This window comes from Mus caroli, unplaced genomic scaffold (assembly GCF_978045245.1).
Source record: "Mus caroli unplaced genomic scaffold, Mus_caroli_1 scaffold_17, whole genome shotgun sequence".
NCBI classification, from domain to species: domain Eukaryota; kingdom Metazoa; phylum Chordata; class Mammalia; order Rodentia; family Muridae; genus Mus; species Mus caroli.
The window spans coordinates 25,327,267-25,349,216 of NW_028227272.1; the positions used below are offsets into that span (position 1 = coordinate 25,327,267).

Consider the following 21,950-nt stretch of genomic DNA (forward strand, 5'->3'; position numbering starts at 1 on the left):
TGTCTGAGTGCAGTGCTAATGGAAGAACTTTATAAATTCTGAACATTGATGGATTTCCCTATATTAAACCATCCCTGCATCCCTGGGATGAAGCCTATTTGGTCATGATGGATGATTGTTTTGATGTGTTCTTGGATTCGGTTTGCAAGGATTTTATTGAGTATTTTTTTGCACCCATATTCATAAGGGAAATTGGTCTGAAGTTCTCTTTCTTTGTTGGATCTTTGTGTGGTTTAGGTATCAGAGTAATTGTGGCTTCATAGAATGAATTGTGTAGAGTACCTTCTGTTTCTATTTTGTGGAATAGTTTGAGGAGAGTTGGAATTAGGTCTTCTTTGAAGGTCTGATAGAACTCTGCACTAAACCCATCTAGCTTTTTTTGGTTGGGAGACTATTGATGACTGCCTCTATTTCTCTAGGGGAAATGGGACTGTTTAAATCGTTAATCTGATCCTGATTTAACTTTGGTATAGGTGGAACAACAATATGAACTAACCAGTACCCCCATAACTTGTGTCTCTAGCTGCATATGTAAGAGTCGATGGCCTAGGTGGCCATCATTAGGAACAGAGGCCTCCTGGTCTTGCAAACTTTATATGCCCCAGTACAGGGGAACACCAGGGCCAAGAAGTGGGAGTGGGTGGGTAGGGGAGCAGGGAGGGGGGAGAGTATAGGGAACTTTTGGGATAGCATTTGAAATGTAAATAAAGAAAATAACTAATAAAAAATAGAAAATAAATTCTGTAACAGATGGCGGAAATTCTTGAATGCCCAGAGACTTTATTCATACTATGTCTTTAATTCTGATATTTTCCTGCATTATATCATTATAATAATATATAATATATATTTGGTAGTTTTCAACCAGTTGATAGAGTCATGATCATAATGTTCTCTATTATTTTTTAATACCCACAAGAGAATCATGACAGTCTCACTTTTAGATCTGATATTAGTAATTATAATCATTGTCGCTCTTCCCTGCAGAGCTGGGCTTAAGATCCATTGATTTGCTAATCTTTCCAAAATACAAGATGTTGGTTTTGTTGATTGTACTTTTGACCTCAATTGATTTCTGCCCAAATTTTTAGAATTTTTAAATCACTTTGAACATATCTTACTCTTCTTTTTCTCTATTCATAAAGTGGTAACAAACATCTGTCCTTATGTCTTTCTTCATTCTAATATGGGTATCCAGTGTTATAAACAACTAAAAACTGCTTTTTTTATTGGATCCTAAAACTATTTGTTTTATACTATTACATTTTAAAAACAAATTGTACTATGCACATGTTCTGGGATGAATACAGGTAGTAAAAAGGTTACGACTGTAAGTAATTTAACACACTCATCATCCCACCTAGCTACTTCTTCCCCTTGTTTTTATGCCAAAAACAGCTACAGTTTTCTTATTCAGCAAGAATGATGCACAGTAAGATTCATTAACTATGGTCGTCATGTTGTGCATTAGTTCTGTAGATTTTACATCTTGCACAGTTGCTATGCTGTGGCCTCTCTGAAACCTTCTTATTTTTCTCTTACCAGCTCCACTTCCATTCCTGAAAAATCAAATTGCATTTTCTACCACTTTATATCCAATTTGTATTCAATTATGCATGTGACATTATGCTTTATCTTTCTTTAGTTTAGTTCAAAACAAGCTTTTCAACTTTGGTTTCCCTTGTTCAGTATATTGATTTATGTGCAAGCATGCGGTAGTCCTCCTAACTATATTCCACTTACTTCTAATTTAATTCCCTGAGGGCCTGGTTGCTTGCATTTTACAGTTTCTATATTTTTTTAATTCATTAGAGTGTAATTCATGTTCCTGGGTGCATTCTGTTTTCATGACTCCTCAATGTGGCTTGAGAAGAAATGTATCATGCTGTTGTTGAATGAAACAGTTTATATATGTCTACTAAATATAGTTGATTGACGATTATATTCACTTCAACGTTATCAATCCTGCCTTTCTGCCAACTGGTTCTGTCCATTACTGATTGAAGGGTGATAATAACTAGCATAATGGATCTGTTTGTTTCTCTCTGCAGCTCTGTAAGTAGTTGTGTCATGCATTTTGATGTGGTGGCATTAAGAACACAAACCTTAAGAACTGTAATGATTTTGCAGAGCGTTAGTGACTTTATTATTGATCACTGCTTCTGACAGTGGATATTATTTTTTCTTGATCTGAAGTCTACTTTGAAATGAAAACAATTACCCCAGCTATCTGTTGGTGGGTGTTGGCACAGTGTGTCTGCCTCTATCCTTTTACGCTAAGTCTCTCAATATGGATTCATTTCAAAACAGAACTTTTATAGATAACACATAACCAGGTCTTATTTTTCAGGTTCTCTGACCATTTCCCTATTAATTTCTATAGTTGCTCTACAGTGACGGTGATTATTCCCACGAATAGAATAAAGCAGGCACATTTGAGACTCTTGCCTCTCAGTTCTCTTCCTCCTCCCACTCTGGTTTCTCTTGGCTTCCCCTCTCTGCATTCTTTAAGTTGAACTGAACCCTTTGTAACCTCTGTTAGCATATGAAACATTTTCTCCTTTCATAATTTTTAAAATATTTTCCAAAATGTGGAAAAATACTTTTATGAGTAAATGTCTTTTAATAAACCTTGAGCTTCATGCCTAATTCCAAAAAATTCCACTCACACGTTATTTAAGTATTTTAGAAATTAAACCTCCCAAATTCCCTCCTCTGGTCTTGATGTAATTTGTGCATGATGGGCTCCATTTCTGTTAGAGCAGCTAACACATTAGTAACTATGCCTGTCAAATTCCTGTTCCATTCCTCAATAGCTGCCATAATTGAAGTCTGGCTTTGGTGCTTGGCTTTTCTCTTCACACTCTGTTCTTGCTAATAAGCACATCTTGTACCTCTGAGAGCCAGGTGTGGTGTTGCATTGAATATTAGGCATTGTGTTTCATAAAAAGAAGGAAGGTAGAGTGTGATGCTTCGTATGTGTTTGTCCAGAAGGTAGGCTGTTTACCATCCAATATAGCTGTAGTCATCAGACCTAACACTTCCTCTGCTGTATTTGATCTGTCACCTGCAGCCTTTACACTTTCTCAACCGCTCCATCACATGTGTGCTTTGTATCAGTGTTCAGCTGTGATTTTCCATTTTCACACACAGAAGTTAGTATGGTGTTAGGTCTACTGGGAAGGAAACATTTTTTTGTTATCCTTACCACTAAGGCTGAGCCTTTTCTTGAGCCTGTGCTCCTAAGATACAATCTTTTCAATTTCTTTTTATCTGTCCCTCTGCTTCATCACTTTTACATGAGATGAGAACAGTTGAAGGGGCTGGAGTCACACATTTCTTTTAGCTCATCCTGGTTTATGCTCTGTAAGACAGGCTCTGATAAAACTTGTTTGGGTTGGATATTGGTTAGAGATAATAATGGTCCAATTCTATCCCAAAACAGTTATGTTATCTCCTCCTACTACGTATAATAGATACCTTTCTTTAGTCTTCAGTTTTAAAACCTAGTGTGGATGCTGAAGAAAAAAATCACGAAAACGTGCATACATTTGGCTCTCAGGCTTTACTATCTCTCAAATTAGTTCAATATTAGTCTTGATGAATGAGTCAGTTTATCTTCAGATGTTTTTACTGGGCACAATTTATAGTTCCTGTGCTTGTAAGCTGGGGTTCTCGGTGTTTTCCTATTTCCTGCTTTCCTTGTGACCTCAATTTTCTAAGGAAAAAATGATTCCGTTTTAGCTTGATTTGTTTGTTCCCTTCCTCCTATTCCTTCTCCACTTGCTCCCCCTCCTCTTCTTTCTCCTTCTTTTTGGGAAGATGGTAGTGACAATTTCCAAGTTTTCTCTACATGCCTAACTGGAAGCCAGAAGGCCACTTTCCATTGGTCACGCCACACACTTTTGTATTTGTCTCCTTTATATGCACTGTTGCCTCTGTCTGGAATGTCTTTCTTCCTTTCCCCAACATCTCACAGCATCTCCCTCCTCTCTGATGAAGCCTTTAACTATTCCCTCATGGACTCATATGTTTGTAGTATAAGCATACTATAAATATACTAAAAATTGCTATATTACATGACTTACAGCATAACATGTAAGAACATATTGTGAGCAGTGAAATTCACAAACCTAAAAAATAGACCATAAATCCATTAGTATACTTGTTTATGGACCTTAGATCTGTCATCTTCGCTCTCTGGCATTGTTCTCCAGTTACTTCCTTCTTTAGCATGGCTACATCAGAGATTCTCTGTGATGGCATTTTTCTCAATTCTTTCGATCAGTAATCATTCTAGTAGGAATGAAAATATTCTGAAGACAAACTTGTTCACTCCCTTCAGCTGTCAGACTAGCAAAACTGTGGTCCCCAAGAAATTCAAATTTTCTCAGCTATCTTATGCTCAAAGAAGAACAACCTGAAGCTTGATGCCAATCATAGAAATATTTGTCTCCTAGGAAGAAGATTTCACAAAGTTCTGACAACTTATTAAATTCCACTGTAGGAAGAGTAGAGATGACATAACAACAACTACTCCAACCCCAGTCTCTGCCCTAGTAGGACTTTTACTGATACAGATCTACCACCCTCTAAACCAAAACCCCCACATCAAGACTGAAAATGGACTCCAGGTGACCACATTGAATTCATCTCCCTTTCTCTGTTTTCCATTGTCATTAGTCAATGCTCTTGAACTGGCCAGTTTAGGATGAGCCTCACTTGTTAGAACTGCCAGAGCCCAGGCATTGACTCCAGCAACTATGGTAACAAATTTAGTCTTTCAAGTTTATTTTTATTTTAAATTAATTATATCTAAATAATTTCCCTCTCATTCCTTTCCTTGTAACGCCTCCTAATCACTTTTATTTATGGTCTCTTCTTTAAATTATTCTATATCCAAATATATAAATAAATAAAAATTAGTGAGTCTACTTAGTGATTCTTGTATGTGTTTTGCCTGTGCAGTTCCCAGCAAGCAAATACACTAGTTTCATGGATGTAAATTAGTATCAAATTCTCATGAAATTCTGAAGACTGATTACTACTCACCTGGACTAATTAAGTTCCTTGATAAAGGTCTAGAGAGATAGCTTAGTGATTAAGAGTACAGTAGTGCTACAAACATTGTGAGAACAACCACTCTCTGGTTGGATTTAAGTCTCACTCTATGAGATGGAATGCATGCATGCTCCTGAGATAGGCCAAGAACCTGAAACTAGATAGGCCACTGGCCTCGGGAAAACAAAACACTATTGTTCTGCTAAAGGAAAATAGCAAATAAATTCTTCCCTTAACATTCTTCTATACCCTTAACTTAGTGCCTTACTCAGCTATTGTCGGGGGAGCTTCCTCTTAAGATAGGTTGGAACTAGCATAGTTAGTTCATCTGGACAGTATGCAGAAAGTGAGAGATTTGGAACACTCAGTTCTAAATAAGATGTCTTCTTCAAACCCCTGTCTCAGGGCTCAGGGACTTATGCAGAAAAAGAGGTGGAAAGATTTTAAGAAGCAGAGGTGATAGAAAACTCCAAGAAAAAAGCATCTTCCAGATGCAACATGACAGACACATACAAAGACTGAGAGAGACAGTGGTTGCCAGCACAGGACCTTCACAGATTCAAACAAGTCAGGGCTCAATCTCTGAAGGGAGGAAGTGGACATGAGCTCTTACCCCTAACCAAGAAGCGATCCGCAGATCTGCAACTGGTACCTGGTTGCATCTTCTCCAGTGGAGCCTCACTGGGAATACTAACCAGAGTCCAGGACAGACCCCATGCCCAGCAGTAGATGGCAAACACAAAACAAACACAATGGTAATTTTTGTTGACTTTTAGTCTCATATGGCTTTGGTAGGTTTTTTTTCCTTGTTTGTCTTTAGCTTTGTTTGTTTGTTTGTTTCTGATTTTGCATTTCTATTGGGTTTATGTGAATGTGTATGTGCAAGTTGCTTGGTTTTTATTTAATTTGTGTTTGTTTTTCTTTGAAGATATAGAGAAAATGAATACAAATGTCATCAAAGAGGCTTCCTTCAGTAACTGATAGAAGCACATTCAGGGCTTCCTCATAGCCAAACATTAGTCAGAGCTCAGCGAACTTATGGAAAGAGCATGGGGGGGGGGCGGGGTAGGGGGATCAGGAAGCATTGTAGGAGCGAGAGTATAGAGGACACTACAAGAACATGGCCCACAGAATCAACTAATAAGACCTCGTAGGAGGTCACAGAGACTAAAGCAGCAATCACCTAGCCTGCCTGTGTCTGCATTGGGTCCTTTGCATACATGCTGTGGTTTTTTTAGTGGTAGTTTTGTGGCACTCCTAGCAGTGGCAATGGGAGTGTCTCTGAATCTTTTACCTGCCACAACCAGCCTTGATATGAGGGTTGCACCCAGTCTAATTGCATCTTGTTGTGCCATGTGTGGTTGTTATCACTGGGAGGCATGGTATTTTCTAAAGGGAAATAGAGAAGGAGTGGATCTGGAGAAGAGGGGAGGTGATTGTGTGGTGGGAGGAGTGCAGGGAGAAGAGGCTGCAGCAGGGGTGTATCATATGAGAGAAGAATAAATAGAAAGATAGAAGAAAAAGGGGCATAGATCTGTGTGGGTGGGGAGGTGAGGAGTATCTGCAAGGAGTTGAAGAAAAAGGAAAGTGTGAGCAGACTATATTGTATTAAAAAAGTCTTTTTCCAATAAAAGAAAGGCAGAAAGTTTCTAAATTGAAAAAAAAGCAGATGAAACTTCTAACAAAATAGGGCAATGCCCTCCATTTTGCAGCAGGTAGGTAATAACTTTTGAATAGAACATCAATATCACAGAAATTAACTCTAACTATAAACATATAGGTCTACATGAAAATAAAATATTTCTGCCCAACAATAGAAGTTATTAGCAGAGTGCATACACACTCCACAGAATGGAGAAAATATTTACCAGTTACACTTCTGACAAAGAGCTAACATGCAGAATATACATAGATATATAAAAATTAAATGCGAAAAAGAAAATTGTTAACAGAGACATTAGCAAATAAACCAAGTAAATAAGGTTCAAAAACCACAAATAGCCAAGATATGTAATAAAATGTTCAATGTCTCTGGCCATCAGGAAAAGACAAATTTACTGTTTGGATACCACCTTACCTCAGTTATAATAGCTACCATTAATAAATCTGGTGACAAATGGTAGAGAGGATATAGAGAGGAAAAAGAAACCCTTATTTGTTGTATATAGGGGCACAAAGGAATACAAACATTGTGGAAGTCAGTTTAATTTCTTTAAAAATTATAAATAGAACTAACTACCCAGTAACCTTGCTACTTCACTCCTACCTGTAGATACCCAAGAACTCACACCCTATCATGGGAATCTATGCAGTCCTATGTTTATTGTTGTATTTATTCTTTCCAGCAGAAAGTTTAACTAAAATGAAGGATGCATGGACATCTACATAGAAAACTATGTTCTTTCAACCCAAGAAAATGATTCTAAGATGGAGAACAAAAGGACAGGTGGTAATGTCCAATCACAAGTACAACTCAATATACAAGGGTTAAATGCTTCAAGAAGTTTAGCTTTAGTTGTCACTTGAGACCATATTATAGTCATGCTTTCTTAGGACTGGTTGTTCACCTCTTTCTGCACTATAACAAAAGAGATTTTTGTTTAATGTGCCTACTGTCTTATTCCAAAAGAAAAGTAAGTAGGGACTCTTATTAGCAAATTTGATGTTTATTGGGCCATGTAAAAATGCAAATAGGGTTGTTTAGGTTCAAACTTATGCAAATTTGATGTTTATTGGGCTATGTAAAAATGCAAACAGGGTTGTTTAGGTTCAAACATATGGAAAGAGTACTAGTTCACCCCACTACCTGCTTTGTGGACACCGAGGATGATTTAGTGTCAGAGTCCTGAAGTAGAAACAAATTCTTTCACCCGAGGACACAGATGCCCAGCTTTTTCTATCAGAGAACCCCTAAGACATCAAGTATCTAAAATCCCTGTAGAGCATTTATTGGCCCAGTTTTCTCTCCAAGTGGTCCCTGCTGTCAACATTAAGATGTCCAGGAACAACCAAGTGCTTTTGTCTCCAATCAATACTAAGAGCTTCATTCAACACTACTAGACACTTGTCACAAATAATAAAACTCAGACAATGGTCTCCACATGTATTCTTGTCCCTGTTTTCGACAGGCTAAAACCTACAAAAGAAGAAGCAGCAGTCAATATTTCATTTCAACATCTTTTCTAACCTGAAAGTGCTTTCCTTTTGAAAGCCAATGTATCTTTATTTTACATGTGTGAGTGTCTTTCCTGCACATATGTCTGTGTTTCATGTATGTGCAGTATTCACAGAAGCCAGAGGATCTATCAGTACTCCTAGAACTGGAGTTACAGATGGCTGTGAGTCTTCATGTGGGTACTGCGAGCCAAACTTGGGTGTTCAGCAAGAGATATCAGTGCTCTGAACTGCTGATCCATCTCACCAGGTCCCATAAATGAAAGTTCTTGATGACAGTAACAACAAGGACATTCCCTTAATATTGTTAAGTAGACACCTGGGCAATCAAACATTCTAAAATATGCTCAATTATAGCTGTCACCTACCATGCCCTTCAAGTCATTTTTAATCAGACATTTTCAGCACAGTTGTAAAAATGTAGTATCAGCTCTGCAGTTTAGCTTTCTACTGCTATCTATCTACACAAGGTGGAATGAGGAGGGATAAGGAAGTAAGAAAGAAAGTGAAGAATGTATTGATCTATTTGAGTGCTTGAAAAGCAAGACACATTGCAAAACTTCTTTTTTACCTTTAATCCCACAGGGAGAAAATCATGTTTGTCATGATTCTCAAGTCAAACCAATCCAGTTGAGGAGGAAAAACAAATAAACAAAAAAGAATAGGACTCCAAATTTCAAGTTACCAGTAACTCGGAAAGCAATGAACCTTTTACTCACTCATGGAACCATCAGGTGAAACTCCTTAAAATGAGTTGCTAGAGAAATCAGGTCTTTAATTCATTGATTTCTACTGTTATTTACTGAGCACAAGGCTCTAAACAGATTGCTGATTACACCAAAGTCAAGAATGTCAATAGGACTTGTAGTCAACAAAAGTAACGGTTGGGTGGGGAGCTTCCCAAGTTAGGAGGCACAAGTGAGAGAAGAGAGAAGCAAACTTTATTCAAGGTATACTGTAGATGTGAAACGAGCTGTTCTAGTGTATCGCTTATAATTTGTGTTTAGCATGACCTGCCAAATAAAATTATCCAGTACTAAAATATACGTGGTTGCTATAACACCAAATAAAATATTAATATAAGTCACCTTATTTAGTGATCACCGTTAGTTGCAGATGATAATCAAGATCCATTATCTCCATTCTATAGATGAACCATCTGAGGCTCAAACAAATAGGGGAATGTGGCTATATCCATAAGTTATGTATTGTACTCTCTTTGAAATTACCTGTTCTCTTTATTGCAATTTTAAACAAATCAAGAACTATTTTCTACATAAATTATTTAAGATCAAACCTACAACACGGAAGAAAATACTCATAAAATATCTGTTTGATTTTCATTCTGTTACTCTTACAAATACCATGACCAAAAGCAAGTTATAGAATGAAAGAGCTTACTTAATCTTACAGTCTTATCTTTGAGCAAAGTTGGTGCAGGAACTCAAGGCAAGGAACAAAGAGACAGAACTGACTGCTTGTCTATGTATCATTAACCTCTGATCAAAGAACTCACCCACGGCCAAGGAAGTAGAGCAGAAACCATAGAGGAATTTTACTTGATGGCTTGTTTCTTTGGGTTCATGCTTGGCTAGCTTTCTTATGCAGCTGAGGATCACATGCCCAGGGAATGGTACCACTTGCGACATGCTAGACATTTCTACTCCTACTAACAGTAACAACAATATTCTCCATAGACATGCCTACAGGTCAATATGATTTCAGCAACTCTTTTCTCAGGTGACTCTAGGCTATGCCAAGTGGATACTTAAAGCTAAATCAGGGCACTAACATTTCAAGAGAACTCAATATTAGGAATATATAAGAAACTAAAAATAATAATAAAACCAAAATAGCAAAAGGAATAAGTCATCCCATTAAAAAAAAAGCACAAGATGGAAATAGACATTTCTCTAAAGAAGACATACAAATGTTTTTAAGGTATATGTTAAAATTCTCAGCATTTCAAATAATGAGGAAAACACAAATAAAATCAACGATAAGTTATCTTCTCATTTCAACTTAAATGGCTACTATGAAATAAGAAAAGACAATAGGTGCTGTAAGGGAAGGAAACTCATTCACACTATTAGTGGAATATGAATTAGTACATGCCATGGAAAAAAGTATGAGTGTTCCAAAGAACACTCATAAGCAGGCAAGAAATTGAAATGACTTCAATATCCATCAACTGGTAAATGGGCAGAGGAAATGTGGAATATACACTCATCAGAAAATCACTCTTTCCTTAAAAAGTCGAACCCGTAAAAATGCAGAAATCCTGATATAGTGTTGCACAATAGGATAACTACCGATAATCATATATTTAAAAAGCTAAACATGGGGCTCTGGATATAATTCAGTTAGTAAAGTGTTTGATGTGCAAACTAGGACCCAAGTTCAGATCCCCAGCACCCACATAAAAAGCCAGGCCCAGCAGCATACACCTATAATCTTAGCACTGAGGAGGCAGAGACAGGAAGATCCCTGAGGGTTGCTGACCAAATCAATGAGCTTTGGATCTACTGAGAGACTTTCCCTAAAAAATAAAATAAAAAGAGATTGGAAAAGATATTCAGTGTTGGCCAAAATGGATATGCACACATGTCCATCCACATACATATGCATGTGCACACACACACACACACACACACACACACACACACACAGCTTAATAAAAGATTTTGAATATTGAATGGCTTCATCCTGCAGAAAAGATAAAAATACTTTGAACCTGGACTACAAAATGAGACACAGTTTTATTTTAAACAAATAGTGATAAATTTTTGAGAAAAATGAATGTATTTTCCATGATGCAAACATTATGTAGTGTATACATCTATCAAAATATCACATGGTGCCCCATAAAAATGCACAAAATTATAGGAGAAGTTGGAAAAAGAATATCAACATTTAAAATGATTGATGTAAATAATTGAGCCTTTTTCTTAAAAAAATCACATAAAAATGGTTTTGTAAATCACTGCTTCATTATAAAATCAGAAGCTCTTGCTTTGTTTCCTACCCCTACTAATGAAACAGAAATGCATAAATCCTTAATTGTATGCTTACCTTTGCTGTCCATGCTGTGAACCACTGTTTAGGTCAGACTAAAAAAAAAATTATGGAGGCCCTTAGTAATTATGACTTCTTGCATGAAAGAATTGAAAATGTTGCTACCTTGAGAATACATCTTGTTATGAGAATATGTCAAGTATGCTTCAACACTATTTAAAGGTTGTTTGGGGGGAGGGAAAAAAACGAAGATAATCCAGACAACAAAAAGTGTGCTGAGTGCCTATGAAAATACATACTTGCTCCTGGGTGCTGGGGACATGGAACTTAGTGCCACCTTTCCATGAGGACTCACAAGCCGAAGGAGATAGACATAAGTCATCAAGTTGAGAAAGTCTTTTCTTTTAAAGAGGTGCATTGAGATTCAATGTTTGTGGCATCATAAGCACAGGAATGGCAGTCATGCAGAAAGAAAGGCATTCACTCTACTAAAGTTAGTAAAGGTTACAAAAAGTGGTGATAATTGAGCCAAGGATTGAAGGAATAAATAGAGTTTGCTACTACAGCATTGAACTTAAGATGGGGAGAAAAAGGCTTAGTTGAGTCCTGTGTGACCTGGCATTTGGTGTTCGCTTGGATTTTCCAATCCATGCTGCTGTTAGAACCCATTCGAGAGAGATGAGTTGTGTGAAACTGTGAAATTCCTAATTATAATTTTTTTTGGTCTCTTCAATTTGTAAGGTTCTTGCCAAATCATACAACCCTCCAAGTCAAACACACATCAATGGTAGACTCTAGTTGACAACATTTCCATTCACAGTTACTGGTGCTGAGCACTGGGGTGTTAGGGAAAATTTGGGGCATCCTATAATCTGTAATTTTCTGTTACTCACAACATTCTTCAACCTGAAATAAGACAGCATGAACTGTTTCATACAGGTGAGTGAAGACATTACTTAGATGACTGCTTAAAATGCTTTAGGATTGGGTTTTTTGCTTTGTTTTTGTTTTAGATATATCTGAGATTGATCTTTTAAGTGTTGAATTCTGTTCAAGTGGCAAAGTAATATATCTGCTTGATAACAGCTGAGGAGGAGCGTGTCCAGTAATGGGAAGCAGATACTAGACATGTCATGACTTGCATGTGCCGAAAGCTCACTGTCTATTGAAAGGATGAGTGCTTTTTAATCTGTGACTCAGTCTGTTGTGTAAAATATACCATTTACCTAAAATTCCCCTGGAATATATATCCTATCCAATTTTAAGATAGTTAAAGAACCCCAAGAAAATTAAAAAGTATTTCTACAATAAAAATAATTAATGATCAACATAAATGGAAATTCCATGAATAGCCTCTGAAGAAATTAGAAACTTGTAGACATAAAAATATCTCAAATTCTGTCTGTCACCCACCTGTTATCCTTTGCTTAACCTTCAAGTTTGGCATCTCCTCATGGGGCTTGTCAGGGTAAGCTACTGGTTCCCTGATTTGCTAATCCTCTTACTGGTTGACGTCACCTCCACTGTGTATTACACTCCTGAATACATATTACTTCATTCATCAGTTGTGTTCTCCTTTTTAGATACAATTCATGATGAATTGTGTCTTACTTTTTCTTAGTAACACCACAGTGCTAAACACTTAACTTTGTTGGAAGTTTACAGCAACACCAATACCACTGTTTTCATGTGCTTGGTTGTCTGGTCTACCATATTAAAGCTGGTTAGAAAGAGCCACATGAGCAAAGCTCAAAGAGAGTCCAGATGAGACTAGCTTAACAGAGAAAAGTTTGCCACCACAAGACCAGAGACCCTAAAATAAGCCAGGGCTATTATTCAGTGAAGAAGAATATTGGGGCAAAACCGTAATTGTTCCTAAGGGGATGTAATAGAAAATAGTATAATATTGCTTCAGGTTCAAGTTCAGAAGCAGCAGCAAAGGCTTGTAAATGGTATCTGGTACATTTCACTGCCTATAAGTGGACAGGGATGCAATTATACTGTTCTGAAAACCAAGTGCTAACTGTTACGATAGACAAAAGCACCTTGTAGCAGGAAAATGGTGCTCTCAGAGTGTTTACTCAGCCAAAAGACTTTTTCTGCTCTGCTAACTTTCTTTGATGACTTCAGTCATCAAGAAGAATGTAAAGGAGATATTCTTCAACATTCATTTAACATGACATTGCTGTCACTAGAAATAAGGTTAAAGATAGACCTTACAAATGAAGGAGTTTCTAAAATACTTTAGGATTTGAGATCAATCTTCATTAGAAGCATAATTTTAGAGAGAAACCACACAATTTCAAGCCCAATATGGACACTAAAAATAAGTTTGTGAACTTCAGCATTACTCTGTGTGATGAAGATGCATCACTGACAAGATATAAACAATTACCTAACAAAAGAAAAAATATTTCCCAAGAAGAAAATGAACAATGTGTTGTAACTAATGAGAACTATGCCTAGTTACCAAAAAAATATTAGCTAAGCTTCAAGACAATCACATAGACCATCTGGGTGTCATTTACAAGGGAATACTCCTCCAGAGATTCATGAGACTTCATTCAACACATAGATTTATACCTAACAATAAGTTTTTTAAAAAAGACAAATTTACCTAAATTGTAGTGTGATCTCTTATTACTGCTTATGTTCAGGTCTCATTTATGCTTAAACTCACAAAGAGACTTTTAGCCTATTTGAATATTCTACATTTTTAACAAAAGCCTGACCATTCATCCATGGTCGTCTTATTTCTTTATCACCAGTTCTACAGGGGGGTAGTGGTCACATGCACTCAAGCAAGCCTACCTCACAAGAAGTCTTTTCTAACTGAGTGTACAACAACAAAGGTCAATTTTAGTCAATTCCCAAACTGCCATGCCAGTTACCAAGGATGGTAGACCATTTTGTATAAATTCACTGTTCAGTTCGAACATGGTCTTTTAAAATATTTATACATTAAAAAATTATTAATTGTACAAAATGATGGATTTCATTAGAATTTTCATATATGCACATGATGTACTTTGGTCATCTTCTTACCTCATTGCCATGGCCTGTTCCTCTTCTCTCTGCTTGCTCTTCTTCCTCTGTATCCAGCCCTCCTTTTATGTTCATGTATTACTTCTGTTGTTTTATCTTCTTTTTATTTAATTATTACTGTAAACTGATATTTTAAAGATTGGCTGTAGGCTTTCAAAATATGAGCTCAATCTTTGCATTTTAAGTGCCTTCTAAAGTTCTTAAGTTTTCATATGTAGAGAGTTTTATATGCTTAACTTTGCATCATCGTTATAATCATTCATGATGCCAAAAAAAAACCCAAACCCAACAACAACAATCTATATGAGATGGTCCTTGCTATCCTAACACAGATGCAATAACCCATCTTTAGCCATACCTACCAGAGGCATATAATTTTTGCAAGAATTTAAATGACATTCAAGAAAAGCACTGAAAATCATTCAGAAAATTGAAGGTGGCATTAAGAATCACTTACTCAACCTCAACCTATAAAATACAATTTGAGAGGTAGCTCAAAAGCATCCATCCATTCATTCATTAGCCATACACTTTATGCCTTTTCACCCATCCACACTCTAAGAATTGGGATACAGGGCCCAAAAGGATAGATCAAGTTTTTGGTTTCATTGCCTTTATAGTCTACAACACAGAGATTTATACACCAGAATTTCAAATGCTATAAAGAAATCAAACAACACAAACTTATTTATAAGTGTGGTAGTACATATTTATAATCCCAGCACTTGGGAGGCTAAGGTGGGAGGGAGGGTCAGTCTGGCTATATGCATACATACCTATTCTGTGTCAGAAGAGTAAAGGAAAGGGAGAGGGTAAGCAGACCAGTCAGTAATTAGGACAGGGGAATCTCTGTGCCAGAAGAAAAAGAAGAAAAAAACCAAGTAGGAACAGGAAAATAGAGGAACACAATTCCCATTGCCAGGCAACACACGTGAAAGGACTAGAGCCATGTGGGGTGCTGCAGAGATCTGGCTTGAGCCTGGGTGAGAGCTGGTCTGGGCTGGTTCCATTGTTTACTATTCTCTTATTTTCAAATATCTGTTTACTTGCTCGAAACTGAGTTAATAGCACCTAACTTCTATTTTTATTAGTATTAGATAACATGAATAAAGTACATTGTAGATGCTAAGTTTTCGGCAAATACCAGTTCTCTCTTCACTGGGGGGAATGGGTAGAGTTTACTTGCTGACTCCATAGGTAAAGCACATGCCACACAAGTGTGAGACTGATGTTCCTATCCCCATCACCCACATCAATTCCAGGTGCTTGTGATGGAAGCCTTCCTATGATCCTACAGCTCAAAATAGAGACAGGGATTCTCAGGATCAGCTGGCTCACAGGAGCAGCCAATCAGTGAACTCTGGGTTCACCAAGAAGCTGTCTCAGTAAGCAAAGTGGCAAGCAACTGATAAAGATAGCTGACAACAACCTCTGGCCTCCATACCACACACATACACACATGTACCTGCACATCCATACACATGCATACATACATATGTCAAAATCCCCAAGACTTTATTCATCATATATATTCATCAATCTACATATCACAATCCATAACAGTAATGGGTTTAGCCAAAACAACAACAACAACAACAACAAAATAAATACTTCTCATGCAACAATGATAAGGGTCATCTAGAAACTACATTTGTGTATAGATAATAAGGTGCAGGCACAACGGTGAGGTGAAGAGCAAGCCTTCTGGAGCCACATAAGCTCAGAACTGTGATAGACTCTTACTAATGACTCCGTATCCCTAAATAAACTTCTTAACAGTTCAGTTTCTCCTCTGTCAATACTCATAGAATTAGTATTATTTACCAAGACCCAAAATACTTAACATACTGCTTGGCAAATATCAAGTACTCAATAATTGGCAGCTATAATTATTAGAATGCCATTTCTCATTTGATAAAACATTCCATTGATTTTAAATGCTAATTCTAAATGAATGTTCTTTCAGAATATCACAAACCCATACCTCATGAAGGCATACGTAGCTGGCAAACGCAATGTCCTGATTTTTTTTTAAAAGAATTACATTAGAATTTTCTAATCCTGGATACAAATCAGGACTTAAAGGCCACATAGGCTTGAGGTTGATGGCTCATATGCAGGATAGATCCACATCATTTGATAAGCAAATGACAGACAAGCAAAAATCACCACTGCCTCTTGAATATTGCTAAAGACAAATCACAGGATGAATACACTAGCATCAGTCACTACTTTAGTAATCATAGGGTACTTTATATAAGTTCTTATAAAATAATATCTATTGATAATGTTCTAGGCCCTTTGCCAAAATGGGTGTTTTGGGGAGTATCCTTCCTCAGCTCTGACTATGTTCCAAAATGTATAAAAATCTTCCATTTTCAAATATAGTCTTGTGGGACCATCAAAGGTAATGTGGTCTCTGGTTGAGCTAACGCTAGAAGCCGTGGAGACCTGGAAGAGATGGTAGGAGCTTTGCCTGCTCCTGGGCACCAGGCCCCTGTTACTTGACACAGCCCACTATAGATCTGTGGTCATCAGTCACATACGGGCAATGCCCCAAGCCCCTCCACAAGTAGAGGACATGACCTGTGGACATGTAGGCTCAAGACAGATCTCCATGCTAATGAGGTACATAGAGACCTGCAGGGCTTAGCCAATAAACCTTCCTTCCCAGACATTCCTCCCTGCAAAAGGTATTTAACCTCAAGCCCACCCTGAGAAGCCACTTTCTGCCATGACAAAAAATTGTCTTAAAATCATGAACTGCCTCTTTTCATCAGGATCCATTATGGGAGCCATGGAAAAGGCCTTAGAGCTGCCCATTTAGTCTCTTGTAGAAGGCATCTCTGTGCTCCCAACCATAACCAAGCTCAACTCAAGTCTGCAGCAGTCAAGCCAAGAAGTACCACCTTGGGACCAGCTGGAGCACCCCCCTTTTCCCCTGGCCCTGGGCTAGATCCAGTCTGTGGGGTACCCCCACTCCATTCTCATCTCTTCCGTGGCTCCCAGTGGTGGCTGAGAACCAGACAGCCTAGGGCCTCTTTGAAGGCCAGGGGACCCAGAGCCAGCTCCCTCTATCCCTCACCACAGACTGTACTTTGCCCCACCCCACCCCACACCGGAGCATGTTGCAGGGCTTTACTACAACCCACACTTGCACCAGCAACATCAAATTTCCCAAATCCTGCCTCCCTGAGCAGCCATGCACAGTAGCTACACTGACATGGGACCCACAACCCTACATAGTCTACCATTTGTCTACTTGTCCAGTCAGTGGTCATGTTGCCATTTATTTCTCAGTAGAATTAAATCTTACTTGGTGCTCACCACAACCCAATGAGGTGACTGGCATCAGTATCAGCATTGTATAGAGTCGCCCTTCAGAAAGAGATCTGCACCTAGGTCTAGACTCTCAGCCTACAGCACATCATGAAGCATTTGTCCTTATGAGAAAAACTAGTAAACCACACCAGCTATTCAATAAAGACACTACATTCTATTAAAATTACCATGTATTTAAAAATAAGAATATACCACTTAGGTACGGGTGTGTCCTAATGATAATAGCTATTAGAAACTTACAGAATTAAGTAAAGGAAAACAAGCATTTGAGAGTAAATTATCCATAGGAATTCATTCATCCCAAGTTTTATAGCAAAATACTAAAATTATCTGACCTTTCACAATAAGCTCCTGGTGTAACAGACTGTGAATCTTAATTAGAAGAAACAAAAAGTATTTTCCCAAAGTCCTGATAAAAGCAAAGCATGCTATTGTTGGCAATATTTGTCTCAAATTAGCATTGGAACCATGTGTCTAACCTAACTCAAATGCTGCTTAAGTGGAAATGGAAAGGCAACTGAAAATAATTTCATAGTCAGACCTCAAATCGTGTGCATGAAACACAATAAAATATGATACGGTTAAAATCCAAACAAGAGGCCAGCTTGCCCACGCTAAGTTTAACGTCCATAACTGTCAGGATCAGAAGTAGAAGTCTTCTCATCATGATGGACATGACTGTGTGTGGGTTTCACCCAGATCCATCCAACTAACTTCAGCCAAACCCTGAGGCTTGTTTTCTCCTTTGGGTTGGGCCAAGTACCAATTTTAGTTTTCCGTATTCACATATCCTTCTGGTATCATGTTGTGAGACAGAAAACAATATGTGCCATCAATCAAGATCTTTCCCTTCTAATTTTGTTAAGAGAAAATAATAATAATAATTTACATTAGAACAACAAGCATATGTGTAAATGGTTTTGATTACTTTTAAAATCACTCCCCAGTGCTAGTTGATTGCCTTAATAAATGAAAATGGAGCCTTTAGGTCTTTCTTTCCTCTTGACTCCTTTTTTCTTTTTTATTCAAGAATCATTTTATTAGTGTTTAATAGAAAAAATTTCAGATACAGGCAAGCTGTAAATCTCAGCAGCTTCTAGAAGAAAGAAGATAGAGAAGAAATGGTAAAAGGGGCATTCCACTCAAGTTAAATAGTTATGGATGAGCCGGGCGTGGTGGCTCACACCTTTAATCCCAGCACTTGGGAGGCAGAGGCAGGCATATTTCTGAGTTCGAGGCCAGCCTGGTCTACAGAGTGAGTTCCAGGACAGCCAGGGCTACACAGAGAGACCCTGTCTCGAAAAAACAAACAAGCAAACAAACAAACAAAATAAAAACAAACAAAAAAAAACTCATGGAGGCCAGCCACACGGTGAGGAGGCAAGTGTTGGAGACAGCATGAAGCCAATTCTGCATGGACGTGTCTGTGTACCTTAGTGTTCTGGGGGCTGGGACTCTGGGATGGCAACGTAAATGTACTCATTAGAAGAATAATTATTCCTCCTGTCTCTTTACAACAGTTTAAGATGGATCCACCTTCCTGAGTGGTTGCCCTACCTTTCTGAGTGGTGGTCCCTAAGCCAGGTGAATAATCTACCCAACGAGAATGTTAGGCCTCTTGACATTATTTTCACTTAAAAAAACAAACAAGAGTGGGCATTTGATAAAAATAATCATGCACTGAATTATGATTTCAATTGCTTTCATATCTTTATTTTTACATATATCTATGTACTGAGGTACTTTTAGGGAAATTACTTTAAAATTTAAAAATTAAAAACGTTCTGGCTTATAAAATCAATCTTTTCTCTGAAAAATTCACTATCAAAACATACAATCAAAACATATGCACACGTGTATAGATGTCAATAACATTAATTTTCATGTATTAAGAGGCAATGCATTGCAATTTGATATCATACACAACCTGTCATGGTGAAGCACGCATTTCTATACTGACCTCTATCTCTTCTTACCACTGAGAATTTGGGAAATCTTCTCAGCTGACTTCATGAGAAGTAATCTTCATCACATTTAAGTCTCTTTCCCAGGCAGATAAGGAAAGGAATACAGTGAGAGGAACGTGATGTAAGTCAGTCATGGTTTTTATGAGCTAATGTAATCCTAAGCTTTTATGTTTGTGAAGAAAACTGGAGAGCAAAATGTGGAAGAAGAAAACCAATTTCTGTTGGAAAATAAAATTATTTTTTTTCATAAAAATGACTTGTTACTGCTTTTAACAGATGAGAAAATGGTCTTCATATCAAGGGACTTCCACTGATAAACTCTAACCTAATTTCTATAAGGAATTCCAAAATAGAACAGCATAATGTAGCATTCCACCATTTCTCATCCCAAGCCAATTTGATTTATAAATTATTCTAATGTTTTGATTTTACAGTAGTTTGAAATGTTTTGTATTTAACAAAAAAAGAGATGTGCCAATTTTGTGAGTTTACTAGGGGTATAATGACTCAGTAGCCTGTACATCGCAAGACCAACTCACTAGACCATCACCCAGGATTGATTAGAGCCTGATTGATGTCCAGCTTTGCTTATTCTGTATGGAAGCCGCCGGAGTGCATATTTACTACTTCCCTGACTTTGCTTTTTCTCAGGGACTTCCTTCTTTCTCCTCATCCCCCTTTGCTCTGCTAGCAATGCTTTCAGAAAAAATGCACTGATCGAATGGTTGTTACATCCCACGTTTCCAGAGACTTGGAAGCCCATGATGATGAGGTGACAATAATGTGTGGATCCGTGAGTGCTCAGTCTGATTCATAGCTGGGCTTCTCATCTGACAGGCAGGTACAGCGAAGTCTCTGAGGTCTCCTTAGGAAGAGATGCCATCCTACTCACGAGAGCTCTCTGAACATAGTTACTAACCAATGGCCTCGCATTCAGAAACCAGCACCTGGCAGATTAACATTTCAGCAACTGAACATGGGGTAGTTCACAAATTCTTTCTTCTTTGTCTAGTGAGATAAGATGCTGCACATCTTATCTCACTAGACGAAGAAAGAACATTGTTTGCTAGAACTATGGACATCAGCTCAAAAGAAAGCAGAGTGACGGTTTCACTTAGAAGTTAGAGTCTAACAAATTCTATAAAAAAGACATTGTAGTATCTTTGGACTTCTTAGATTTGTTTTCTTTCTTCCTGGTCTTTCTATTGTATTTTAGTGTGAAGTAAATCACAACAAAGATAAAATGTTTCACAACTCTCAAAAACCAGGGTATACAATGGCAATCTATAATAAATTGGAAAGGGCAAGGTATCTAATCTTAACCGGGTAACTATCACACATAAAATATTTCTTTCCAAAGGCATGCTACTTACCAGGAAGATAACTGCCTCAAACACAGACTATGGAAATAATCAAGAAACTTGGTGCCTTGGGACAAAGAAGTCCACATATTGGCCATGGATTTTATCTCTAAATAATATAAACTGATATCTGCAGGTTAAATATCATATAGTGTTGGGAAGGGCTACAAAGCAAAAGTACATTGTGTCACATCGAATGAAATCTGAGGGCATAAGGCTGAGTATCACAGAAGAAAAGGCAGAATTCTGTCTCAGTCCCTCATCTTCCTCCAGCTCCCACGCTCACCTCACTCCAGTTTACCAGGACGTACCTTTCCCACTGTACAGATGCCTTGGATCCTCCCGGCAATGCTCTGTGCACTTTTGCACAGGCCAGTGGTAGGGATGGCAAAGAAATTGGATTTCTTCCTTCCAAATTTACTTATCAATACACTACAAAGCAATGTGGTAATTCTGGCAACACTTTCACTCCCTAAATCTCCAGAACTCACTGCAGAGCAGGCATCTCCTCAGGTTTTGATAGGTGATGACCACTCTATGGCAGAACAAAGATCACAAGTCAGTCCTCCTGAATTGCTGCTCAACAGACTCAAGACCTCAACATTAGAAAGTTTTACACCTAATAATGATCCAAGCACAGACTATCCAAGGGTAGAGCAGATTAACACCTACGTTTCTCTTCCAATGTTCTGTCCAGCTAAGAGGAGCAGGATCTAATCCCAGTCTGACAGTACTGATTAAATGCTAATGAAGTGCATTCCACAGGAAACTACAGAAAAACTATGCCAACCTAGATTGTTTGCTTTAAGAGGCAATTCTGGATTTGCTCTTTGAAAAACAACCCCATGAAATCAAATAACCCTCCCCTTAAAATATTTGTCAAAGTCAAGCCTGTGAAAGGATTATTTTTATCACAAACACTCCCATGTTTGACAGCTATTTCAACATAATTCTGATTTTAAAACATTGCAATTGTGATATTTAA

The 21,950-nt window shown here is 37.8% G+C and overlaps 1 protein-coding gene across 4 annotated transcripts in view; it reads right to left on the reverse strand.

Moving 5' to 3' along the window:
* The window catches only part of Fgf12 (fibroblast growth factor 12), a 589,814-nt gene that overhangs the window by 141,801 nt on the left and 426,063 nt on the right, over positions 1-21,950 (reverse strand). The gene's annotated exons all lie outside the window — the stretch shown is intronic.